Source organism: Anguilla rostrata, chromosome 2, assembly GCF_018555375.3.
Source record: "Anguilla rostrata isolate EN2019 chromosome 2, ASM1855537v3, whole genome shotgun sequence".
Classification (NCBI taxonomy): domain Eukaryota; kingdom Metazoa; phylum Chordata; class Actinopteri; order Anguilliformes; family Anguillidae; genus Anguilla; species Anguilla rostrata.
Genome location: NC_057934.1, coordinates 45,414,663 through 45,426,191, shown reverse-complemented (window position 1 = coordinate 45,426,191; position 11,529 = coordinate 45,414,663). Strand labels below are relative to the sequence as shown.

General features: G+C 38.5%; 1 long non-coding RNA gene across 1 annotated transcript; it reads right to left on the bottom strand.

Annotated features, from left to right (window-relative positions):
- Nucleotides 1-5,057: 5,057 nt before the first annotated feature.
- LOC135248193 (uncharacterized) lies at nucleotides 5,058-11,187 on the bottom strand. Its single transcript, XR_010328383.1, has 3 exons — nucleotides 10,623-11,187; nucleotides 8,751-8,834; nucleotides 5,058-5,554 (listed from the first exon to the last, which is right to left on the bottom strand). It is a non-coding gene; the product is annotated as an uncharacterized LOC135248193 (long non-coding RNA).
- Between the last annotated feature and the right edge of the window lie 342 nt (nucleotides 11,188-11,529).

The window sequence follows — 11,529 nt, the reverse complement described above, 5'->3', positions numbered from 1 at the left end:
TGCTTTGTTATTGATTTAAATTCATTATGCTAAATGTAGCACTTGAATGGGGCCAGAAAGAATGCCTACATTGTTGAAAATGTACTAAATTAGATGAGGGACACACTAGAACACTGTGATGGGAAATGTAGAATTAAAAAGGAAAACTTAACTTCAAGTGGTGCTCTTTGTGGAAGCTTGCCAGCCACTAATTGGCAATCTGGTTCATGAGCTGTCTTCCAGCTGCCTTGTTGCCTCATCTGTGGTGCACTGTGATTTTTAAAATTCTGTCAGCAATAATATAATCCTGACAAAGTCAGCTGTTTATGCACTTAATCTGTCTCTTACAATACTTTGTGAATTATACAAACACAGTGACATAGCCCTCCTTTGCTGGAGTATTTACAGTAGGTAACTGTGGAAAATAATCTAGATGGAGCTACAGTATGGCTACAGAATACAGAAAGTAATTATTTGTGTAATTATTCTCGTTCGGTTAATGGCTGTGCATTCTGAGATCTGAATAAACGTCAGCTAAGGTATAAACACAACCAAATAATCTGTTTATTAACTGGTGCACACAGTACATTATATAAGGCCCGAGTGTAAAACACGCACACACACACACACACATACACACACACACACATGCACTCACATGTTTTGAGTCTGAAACACCATGGATGGAACTGTGCTACTTCCTGTACAGTACACAACACATACGATGTGTTTCATTCAGCCCCGCACAGTAGTTCCTTTCATAAAACCGAGGGGAGCATTTTGCTTTTCCCTGTACTTACATTCACAGCGCACAGACAGCGAAGTAGCTCCTTCACAGTCTGCTGCTCAAAATCATTGAAAACTCTCAACGGGAAATTTCAGATACACCTATCAACCAATGCTTGTCCTTTCAAAGTAGACTGGTGAGGATATTAAGATTTTCATTTATTTATTTATTTTGTACAAATATATTTTTGAAGACCATATACCATGAAAATGGGAGCTATTCAAGTGCAGTGGTTTTCAGACCTCCATTTTTGCCCAAGAGCTCAAAGTCATAACCCTTTTAGAATATCAATGAGTATTTATAGAAAATGAATTAATTTAATATAAGTCAAGACTGCATATATATTCAGACTTTTCTCTGGAAAACCTAGATTACTTCAGCTGCAAAACTTTTTTTTTTTACCACATTAGTTGAATGGTTTCTGTGTTCAATAATAATCATGTTTTAGATAAATGAAATACATCTGGTCCCTCAAGGAGTCCCTCTGTCAGGTCATTCCACAAATCTGGCCTGCCACTGTTGGCTTTGCACCAGACACAATGCTTTGCATTTCAGTTAATACATTTCAAATATATCTCATCTGAACACAAACCCTCACTTAAATGCTTAATTGCAAGCCCAATATGGGATTTGAAATGTTTTCATATAAAAGTTTCTTCCAAGAATAGCTTCCTTCTTGCCTCTGTTATACAGGCCTATTTTGTGGAGGGACCTGGATATTGTTGGATCATGAACATGTTTTCCTCTCTTTCCAAGCCATTGAACTTGTGGAGTTCTTTCATATTCGCCATTGGTCGCACAGTAGTTTCCCTAGCCAGTTTTGTTCTTACCCAGGTACAGCCTGATTCAATCTGTACCTCACCTCCTATTGATTTGAATTTGCTCATTTAATTTATTTTTCTGATACACAGAAAGAATGTGCAGTTGTTTACAGCTAAAGTAATTTAGGTTTGCCCCACAGGCTGTGTGGATCTGAATAATTTATTCCTATTAAAATGTTTTTAAGTTCTGAGACAACACAATGTGGAAACCTGAAGCCCTGCAAAGGTCTGAATACCTCTGCTGGCCTCTAGATAAAATGGCGCTTATGTTTTACACTGTGCTTTGAATATACTCACTTATATGTACAAATTGTTCATAATAATAATGAGTATAACTATTTATGCAGGCCTAAAATCATATGACTTAGCCTTTGGATGGCTTGTTTATGGAAGCATGATTTATTTAGCAGTTCTGGAAACTGAAATCATTTTTTTAAAACCCAGGGTTCTTTCTACCACTAGGGGGAGCCAATGCATTACACAAAAAGACTAGTGCAGAGGTATCAATCCTGCAGGTATTTGTGATTTCCTTTCAATCAGCAGGCGAATAAAGCATTGATAACCAGGTTTGTGGACTCTTTAGGCAATCAGTGACTTAAATTAATCACTTGTGCTGAAACACTGAAAATCAACAGACACTGTGGCCCTCCAGTACTGGAGTTTGACATCTCTGGACTATTGGATCAGAAATGTGTCCTGCCAATTTTGACTTGCCTGTGTTCTGTGGGAAACCTCATGCATTTTCACACATCACAGAGTTAGTATGATTTTAAGTACCTCAGAATGCATTTCCATTGAACTTCAGGTGTCTACAAAATGCTTTCAGTGTGCTGTGCATCCACAGATATTTTTGCATGTATTTTTGTAAACTAATAATTATTTATCTTCTCTCTCTCCCCCCCCCCCCTTGTTTAAAATGCCCAGGTTTATTTGTAGGCCCATCCCCTTGCTGCTATGACAATAGTCGATTAATTGAGCAGTGACTGGCACCCATGTCTTCAAAGTTTTGTTCTGCCAGCCACTGCCTCTTTTCACTTGGCAGAATGCCAGATGAATTGTGTTGGAGCATTGCTCTTCATAAGAAACTGTCACAGGCTGGCTGCAGGAAAGCCACATGATTGAGTAATCAAGTCCAGTAACTCCTGTGATGAGTCAGGGGAAATGTGTAATTCAAATCGTCCTTCCCTCCCTTGATGGCACTATAGTCTATTGTGCAGCGCCTCACATAACTCTTAGCCAGTCAATGCTGGCATGGTCAAGAGATTCACCATGAAACATTTTACCTGATGAGTCTGCTATATGCTGTCATATTCATATTCAGGATATTGAATGGAGATTTTGAAAACGCTTTTTTCAATGGTGCGTAGAATACAGCCAGTTTCACGCAAAATTGTTTTCAATTAAGACAGTTATCCGTATACATACAACATAGGAACACTGTAGGAATTTATCACACTCGTGTGAAGAAATAGCCTGTGGAGCATTATGAATGCTCCCAAGAAAGAACACAAGAAAGCACCACAGCACAGACATTTTCTTAAGAGAGACTGAGTTTGTCTTAGACTTGAATGATGTGATTATTACTGATTTCCTGGCAGTTTGTAATGTTGGAGGAGGATGTGAGTGGATTTGACTGTAGGGAAAGGGACAGTGCATAAACCCCACTGCTCACTCAGATCCTTACTCTGCATTAGAATTCACTCAATCACTCACAGACGGCATGCTTTCATTCGAGGAGATACTTTACATTCTGGTTTTGAAACTGTCCCCTGTGTGACACTGTGATCCAAATCTGCTTTACTCATTGGAGTGGAGAAGAACGTATTACCGAATTTCTCTACATAATCAAAATCACAAGGTGCCTCTTGTCCTGAACATGAGCACTCTTTGGATAAACTTGCCCGTAAGCCTCAGCCTCTTCTACACACTACAGGCCTTCTGGAGGAGAGATACTAGCGCCTGTATTGGGAGAGGCACTCACTTATAGTATGACAGCTGGTAACCTGAGTGCCCCTGGTGAGTCATTGTGAAGTGATTATGCAGTGCACCAAAGGAACTTTGGAAAATTTAACTCAATGTACCCCACAGGGTGAACACAACTGCCTTATGCTGCTGCAGACATAGGTATGGACCATACTCTAAATAGTGCTGTCTAAGCTACAGCACTCAGCCTCTGCTTGTGGCCATGAAGATTTTTTTTTTTTTTGGTAGAATGATATAATTTTTTTAATTCTATCATTCTGAGTTACAAACAAAATATCTATAGACCTATGGCAGCTTTCTTCATACCAGTTAAGATATGTTCATGTTGAAAGGGGTGGTTGTCTGTTAAACAGCATGTCTGTGTAATTATTATTCTATTTTTTGTACCCTCAGGAAGACTCCTTATTTTCCTTAAAGGGTTAATAGATGTTTTTTATATGCATTCTGTATCTGGGGCAGCATACGATGAAAGGATTTGACGTACACAGATCGATCCCCCTGATTAAAGGTGGCAACTCTTCAACTGCCACAAAGCAAGGAGGGCCTATGGTATCTGATATCAGGAAGGGTGGCAAGTTATCAGTTTTAAATTATCAACATCCAAAGAGAGAACTGCTTAACATATATCTTTCTTTTCATCTTTATTTTTTAAAGCAAATTACTACAAGCACTTTTTATGTCTTTTATGTCTATGTGGGATATGTTGTTTTTATCTGCTGCTGTAACAGCCAAATTTCCCCACCTGGGGATTAATAAAGTCTGTCTTACCTTATCTTATTTATATGATTCAGTCTTAATTCTGTAATGCACAATTCTGTACTGTGAAAACGTTATACAATGAGCACATCATAAATACTAAAAAGCTGCATTAATGATTTAAATTAATATCCTACTCAGTACAAGACAGATTGTGTTATGGGCAATGGCTTGTCATTTAAAAGGTACAGTTGTTACGTTATTCAAAAAAATGTAAAAGCACATTAAAGCATCCTCGTCTTCATGCTGTAGTTGGGATGTTTGGGTTTTTAATGTAGTGAGTCAGTTGCTTTCTTTGGGCAGCAGAAGTGTCACCAGATGTGCTATGCCAAAAGACAAATTATTCCATCTGCTGCTACCCAAACAAGAACCATATGTGGAGTGAAAATGACTCAATAAACTCCAATCTATTTAATGAAGTAGGACATTCATTGACTGCTATTTAATTTGTTCATGAAAATATTTTAAAGTATTAGTGTTAATAATAATCATTAAATTCCTGAATTAAAATTGAAAGTATGCATTAAGCAAACACACTTTTCCAAATAAGCCCCATATGACAACAGTAATTGGTTCAATTTTACTATTTATGAGTGAATATTTAAAAAGTATTTTCTAGAGGATTGACTCATTCTTCAAGGCAAGAAAAGAGGTCCCAATACTATGAATATTCATAAGTTAGCACTATCCATCTTTGTTTTAGCTCACAGATGAGCTTCTCAACTATCAGATGACCTTGTAAGTTTATTTTATTATTATTTTTGTCAAAGGAGGATAAAAGCCTTAATTGGCAACTTAAATGTGATTTAAGGGCATGTTGTTCATTGATTAACTGGTAGAAATTCTGGGTGCATGCAGCCAGATAAATTTGTACACATAACGGTTTGCTTTTGGTTTGCTCTGCTTGATCCATAAAACAGTGCATAATAATTATGTTTGTTTGTATTAATATTGATGGTGTAACAAATTCCTCAACTGTTCCGATTCACATTAACAAAGTGAGTGTGCAGCTCAGAGGTAATTAACATGTGGCCTGCAGCGCATGATCTCTAAATCTAAATCTCGAAGTGTCTGTGTGAGGGTGCTGACTGAAGCATCTCAGAGGTCCAGGGGCACCTCCGACTGTCATTTTTATTTCTATATTTCTTCTTCCCCTAGCAGAGATGCCAGATCCACAACAGATCGTTCCTGGAATGCAGTCAATCCAAAAAGCGAAAGGTCTCGGGTCCTGTTTGGGCACAAATTTAGCACAACAAGAACAAAAATTGGTCATTAAGAACAAAAAAAAAAGGTATCAGTCTAATTCATACACTGTTTTAAGTTTTAAGTTGAAAATGTGTGATGCCATTTTTAAAAAGATACTGTTTTGAAGAATGGGGCTGGTTTTTGCCCATGGGTACCTCTGGTTTATATTGCAAAATCCCTGCAATCTATCCCTACTGCAGAACTAAATGAAACACAGGTCTCAAGAGATAATTCATCAAAATTTATCTGTAAACAAATTAGCTCCAGCAACATCTGCATCATCCTGACAATGCAACTATATACGAACACTCAATATCAGGCTGTTCCTAATTAAGTCTATGAGTTTCTACCCTCTATAATGGAATAAGCATAATATGCTTGTTGGGTACTTTGAACACAACAAGGAATTTGAGACAAGCTAATCAATACATGCCTGTGACTATAACCTGAAGTACTTTTGAGGGAATAAGTGGATTTTAATCGATCTGGAAATCAAAATAAACCCAATGTGCTATGACAGGATGGATGAGATGGTGTCTTGCTATATAAGCCCTTGGATAACCATGTTCCAATTTCCCAGCAAATTCATACAAGATTGGCTTGCTCTCATGGCTGTCTATTTGAATTAGTCTAAATGGTGAGGATGACAAAGATGCCTATTGCTCCACAGGGTGGCTGATGGGCTCACTAAAATCATTGCACCACCCCTTTTAATGCCATTAAACACCTAAATGATAAGAGCTGCGGGGCCTCTGTACAGCATTAATTAAATATTGGAAATTCTGATGCATTTCCTGGGAGATCACTGGCTCAATGAAGCCTACTGCTTAAACGCAGTTCAGAGGTGCAAGCGCTCTGATATGACAATTCATATGCTCTGGTGTTCACATGTTGCTGCAGGGGACCCTGTTTATTTATTTATTTTTCTTTCTGGTAAAACCCATAATTAATGAGCAGTATAACCCTGATAACCAAATCACTGTTCCTTCTTCATCTTAGAGGACTTTGCAAAGTAATTTGTCAGGGAATATCTTAATAATTCAAATGATCTTCAACGCACACACCCACACACACACGCACGCACGCACACACAATGAAAAAGAGGTTTATTTCTTGACATTTGTTCAGTTATTTTCTTGACTTTCTCAGTGACAACACACCACACAGATATCATTGGAAAGGCAGGCGATGTAAAGAACGGTACAGTAAGTCTTTAGGTCCTTAGTTATGAAAGGTAGATCAGCTTATATGTTATGAGAAAGCAAGTGTTGCTCCAAAGAATAATTCCATGACACAAAGAATGAATGTGCAGCTCTTGTAGACATATCCTCCCAATTATTATGAAAAATTCTAGTAGCAGATTACCTTTCTGGAGTCTCATTCTCACATAACTCACATACCTTTGTCAGAGTACTTCAGTGTAATAATAGTGAACAAAGAGAAATATTTTATTGCCCCCCAGAAAACCTATAGAATTATTTGTGACATTTGATCTTCTGGATATTTTCACATGGCTAATACAATCAATGTTACATTAGGAATGTTCTACCTATTGAACAGGATGTTCATTTTGAACTGTTCGTATATTCTGCAACAGTACAAGTCTCATGGGCATGTTGTGGGGCTGGGAACGTAACCTCTGCTAGATTGGTGGTTATAAAAGTCTACCCGCTCTTCTCCCCTTTGATCGATTTAAAGGTGATGTTCTGCAACTTTATGTTAAATTCAATCCCGTTAATGTTCTAACACACTCACATAATGTCTGGAACTATTGAATGTACTGACAATTTAAACAGGAACTGTTGTGAGCATTGGGAGACACCCATGTGAGGAGCTTAAATGTGCACTTCTGTCACTTAAAGCCCCCCCCCCACCCCCCACCCTCCACTCCTTTCATTACACATCCCTTAAATGTTCTACATTCATGTTAATTGATTTCGCACATCAGAGCCTGACCCTGCAGGCAAAGAATATCTTACATGCCTCTTAAAAATGTAATTAAAACTTTAAACTGAAAAACTAGATTAGACAGAACAGATCCTCAGTATCAGGTTTTCCTTAATTACTAGGGCCCTATAAAGTAAGAATGAGTGTTTTCATGACTGGTTTAATAATTTTTTAATTTTTATTTTCCTCACTATTCAAGGAGACTTTTCAGATTTCTTATTACCTGAAGAACTAATTTTTCATGAAGCTTTTTTTTTCTGTGACATGTCCCATTAGGCATCACTGGCTAAAGGGCAGAGCAGTTTTAACATGAATCATTTCTTCCGATATACGGTGAGACTCATTCATTAATTTTTTCTATATCTTTCCTACTTCCTGTACTTTGTGTAATATCTGTGCAATGACCTCTGAATACTGTGTGAATCTTCCTTTGTTACAGTACGTGTGTTGAACTTGATAGAGTTTGAATGACTGATATGATTTCCAGGTTGAAAGAAACTCCTCAGTTAAGGATAGCAGTAAAAACCATCAGCTTAAAGAAAAATAAATGTACCACTGTGCTCACACATGCACACACACACACACACACACACTGCCCTCTGTGGCCTCTTGGATTACCAGGGAGTGGGCTGCTATTCATACTCACCATCATGAAAGATCTATATCGACTCCTCCAGGCAAATCAAATTTGTAGCTCAGTATATCATGCACAAACTGATGGGTTAGCAGAAAAGCTTATCAAACCTTGAAGTCTCAGGTGAATAGGTGAAACTGAGGCCAGATATTACTCTAGTTTATATTAGCCATTTTGGAGGTGCCGATACAGGGTCTTCTCCTTTTGAGCTTCTTTATAGCAGGTAGCCAAGGGGCCTATTTGACTTGGCTAAGCAGGGGAGGAATAACCTAGCCCACACTTGAGTCTCAATAGTCATGTAATAAAGATGCGAGAGAGAATAATCACCCTCTGGTCTACTGTCAGGAAACACATGAAACAGGCCGAGAAAGCACAGCAGTAAGTGTGCAACTGGGGGGGGGGGGATTGTGTTCGAGATAGTTCAGCACGTACTGATTTTGGTACCACTACCATGTGCAAATCTTGGCATTGTGGGAAGGTAGTGAAGAAGGTGGGCCCTGTGAATGACTGTGTCTGGAAGCCTGGGAAACGGACATACTGTGAAGTAGTGATGAGGATGGTTGCTGGCTAGGATGCATGTACTGTAGATAGCACTCACACTAGGGTGTCAATGAAAACACAAGGAACAGGAGGATTTTTCTTATTGAAGAATCCAAACAGCAGTGTAGACACTCAGCACAGTCTGTAAATAGAGAAATGAGGAATGAGGAATGAGGAATGCTAAAGCTAGCGAGCAATAATGCTACTGTACATATAGGCATACAGAAAACAAATGAGCCTTGCCAACCACATTCACAATCTAAGGTCATAATTTCACTCGCTTTATGATCAAGGATGCACACAAAAGGAAATGACTTAAGGACAGACTCAGGAGATAATGGTGATATCTCCCTCACTACTTCTCACTGTGTCTCCCTGCTATGAAACTTGCACCCACTGTCTTTGGCACTCTTCACATGATACCACACTCTCCTGTTCCTGGTGGCTTTCACAGCACATATCATATACAACTGCTGAAGAGATTTTATATTTGCAAAGGCTTGTGTGTTCTCTCTGGCTCCCTAGTCAGTTCTGAAGAGGAATGGAGGTCATTGCCCTGGGCCCAGACTTCAGTCACTGTCAATGGCAGAAAGTGAAGGAGGTAGTGCACAGGAACCACAGTGTGTTTCCTTCTAAGCTGGGCTATGCCGACCTGATCCAACATCATGTCCACCGTTGGAAGATGGTCAGTTTTTGTCCTTTTCGAGTGTACGAAGCCGGGTAGAAGGCTATCAAAAACGAGGCATGCACAATGGTTGAAATGAAGGTTACAGAATAATCAAATAGTCAATGATCCACCCTGATTGCATTGATTCCCAAGCTAAATGTAATCATCTGGGTTTGGAATGATTTTTCCGAGCTAAACAAGGTATCCATGCTTGATGCATATCTGGTATTTATGGAGGGAGTGTGGCTTGTGAATACATTGCATCAAGGACTATTGGCAGGCCCTCCTCTGCCAAGAGGCCCAACCTAAGACTGCCTACACCTGAGATGTTAAACCATTAACACATTTTTCCATTTGGCTGCATTTGAGATGCTTATGGATCGGGTATTGTGGCCCTTCACCAATATGCTACTGCCTACTTTGACAACTTAGTCATGCAGATGAATCGTAAAACCTGACTGACTGCTGGGCATGGGGCATTATGGGACACCTGGAAGTACAAATTAAAAGGAAGACTATCTGGGGCTCCCATCAACTGAGGGAACGTGAAGCCTCAAGTAATCAGTGGAAAGTAGCAGCCATCCAAGAATATTGTCTCCTGGGCAGGCAAAGACTATTTTAGTTTAGTTTAGATGGCACTGAACTGGGATACTAATGCACACAATGGTACACAGTGGTTCCTGGCCCTGCAACCTTTGAATTCTTCTGTCATCTATCCACAATGTGTTTTTGTTTTGTAGTAAATATTTATACATTTTCTTTTTTGTAATACCCTTTTCACTGTAAATGTCTTCATAAATCAGCAGCCTTGCTCACAGCTGTAAATGAACACCTGCCCTTTTCACATATTTTGGACTCTGTGACTCTGTGTTTCTGTGCAACCTCCCCTGACAGAACTTTCTTGATGAAAATGGAAAATGAAATGAAAATGAATACTGTAAGTATGCAATATTTTAATCTGAACGGAACACATTTTTATACAGTGACACAAAACATATTTCTTATGCTTTTTTCTGTGGGCAGTTTTTAAGCAGACATCCTGTCATCTTTTATTAATGCAGAGATCCCTCTGTGGTTTATAACAAATAAAGTGTCCGGTGTGGTTTCAATGTTTGTCAAAAGGGCAAAACTTTAATCTAAAAATGAGATATTCTAAGGGAAATAATATATAAATATAGAATATATATATTTAGTTACTTTCTTTTTATATCTGTCATGAAATGGCTCACCAATTCAATTTAATATATGGAAAGAAGACTTTACCTTCCCAGGGAGGCCTGGAGTAGGCAGACAGCAGTATGATCCCCACATGGAGGCTGGAGTGATTTAGGTGACAGGGGAGAGCAGCCACTCTATGATGGACTGAAGTTGCCTCGGCCATGCAGAGCTTCTGGATGATGATGATGAGGTCACAAGAGGTTTGGTAGTGGATTACTGGAGTTGACTCACTTCATCAACAGAGAATCCAGGCACAGTCATTTGTGATCGATGCGCAGACCATCGTTGCCACAGCCTCCAGGAAGCAGGTGCCCAGAACAGCTGTCAAGTTTCACAGCTGTTGTTCCTCATTCCGTTAGTTAGATCAGAGTATGTACATAAAAAAAGTTTATGCTCTTTAAAATCAAAAAACATGATATAATGCTAGGATGGAATCAATGCAATTAATTGTCTGTTGATCTGCAATGCAGCTGTACTAATTTTGACATTTCAGGGCATGGAAACAAACCAAAGTGTTCCTCAGAACAGAGCAACAGAACTAAAGGAAAATTGATGTATTTCAAAACAAAATCAAGCAAAAGGAGTTCAATTGATTGTGCAAGAAGACTGCGTTAGCACACCAATGTATGGGGTTTTAATTTTAGGAAAAAAATTACATGGAGTGTACAAATATATTGGTTTGATATGTGTATGTATTGGTTTGTCATTGACACATTGATTAGTTTATCATTCACGTATATATTGGTTTGTCATTTATGTATACATTGGTTTGTTATTGGTGCATCCATTGGTTTGATTGTCATGTATATTAATTTTCTTCACATACATATTAGTTTGACATATGCATATATTGATTAATAATTTGCATATATATTGGTTTGTCATTTACATTTGTATTGGTTAGACATTGATGCTTTTATATTTGTTTGTTATTTATGCAACTATTGCTTGA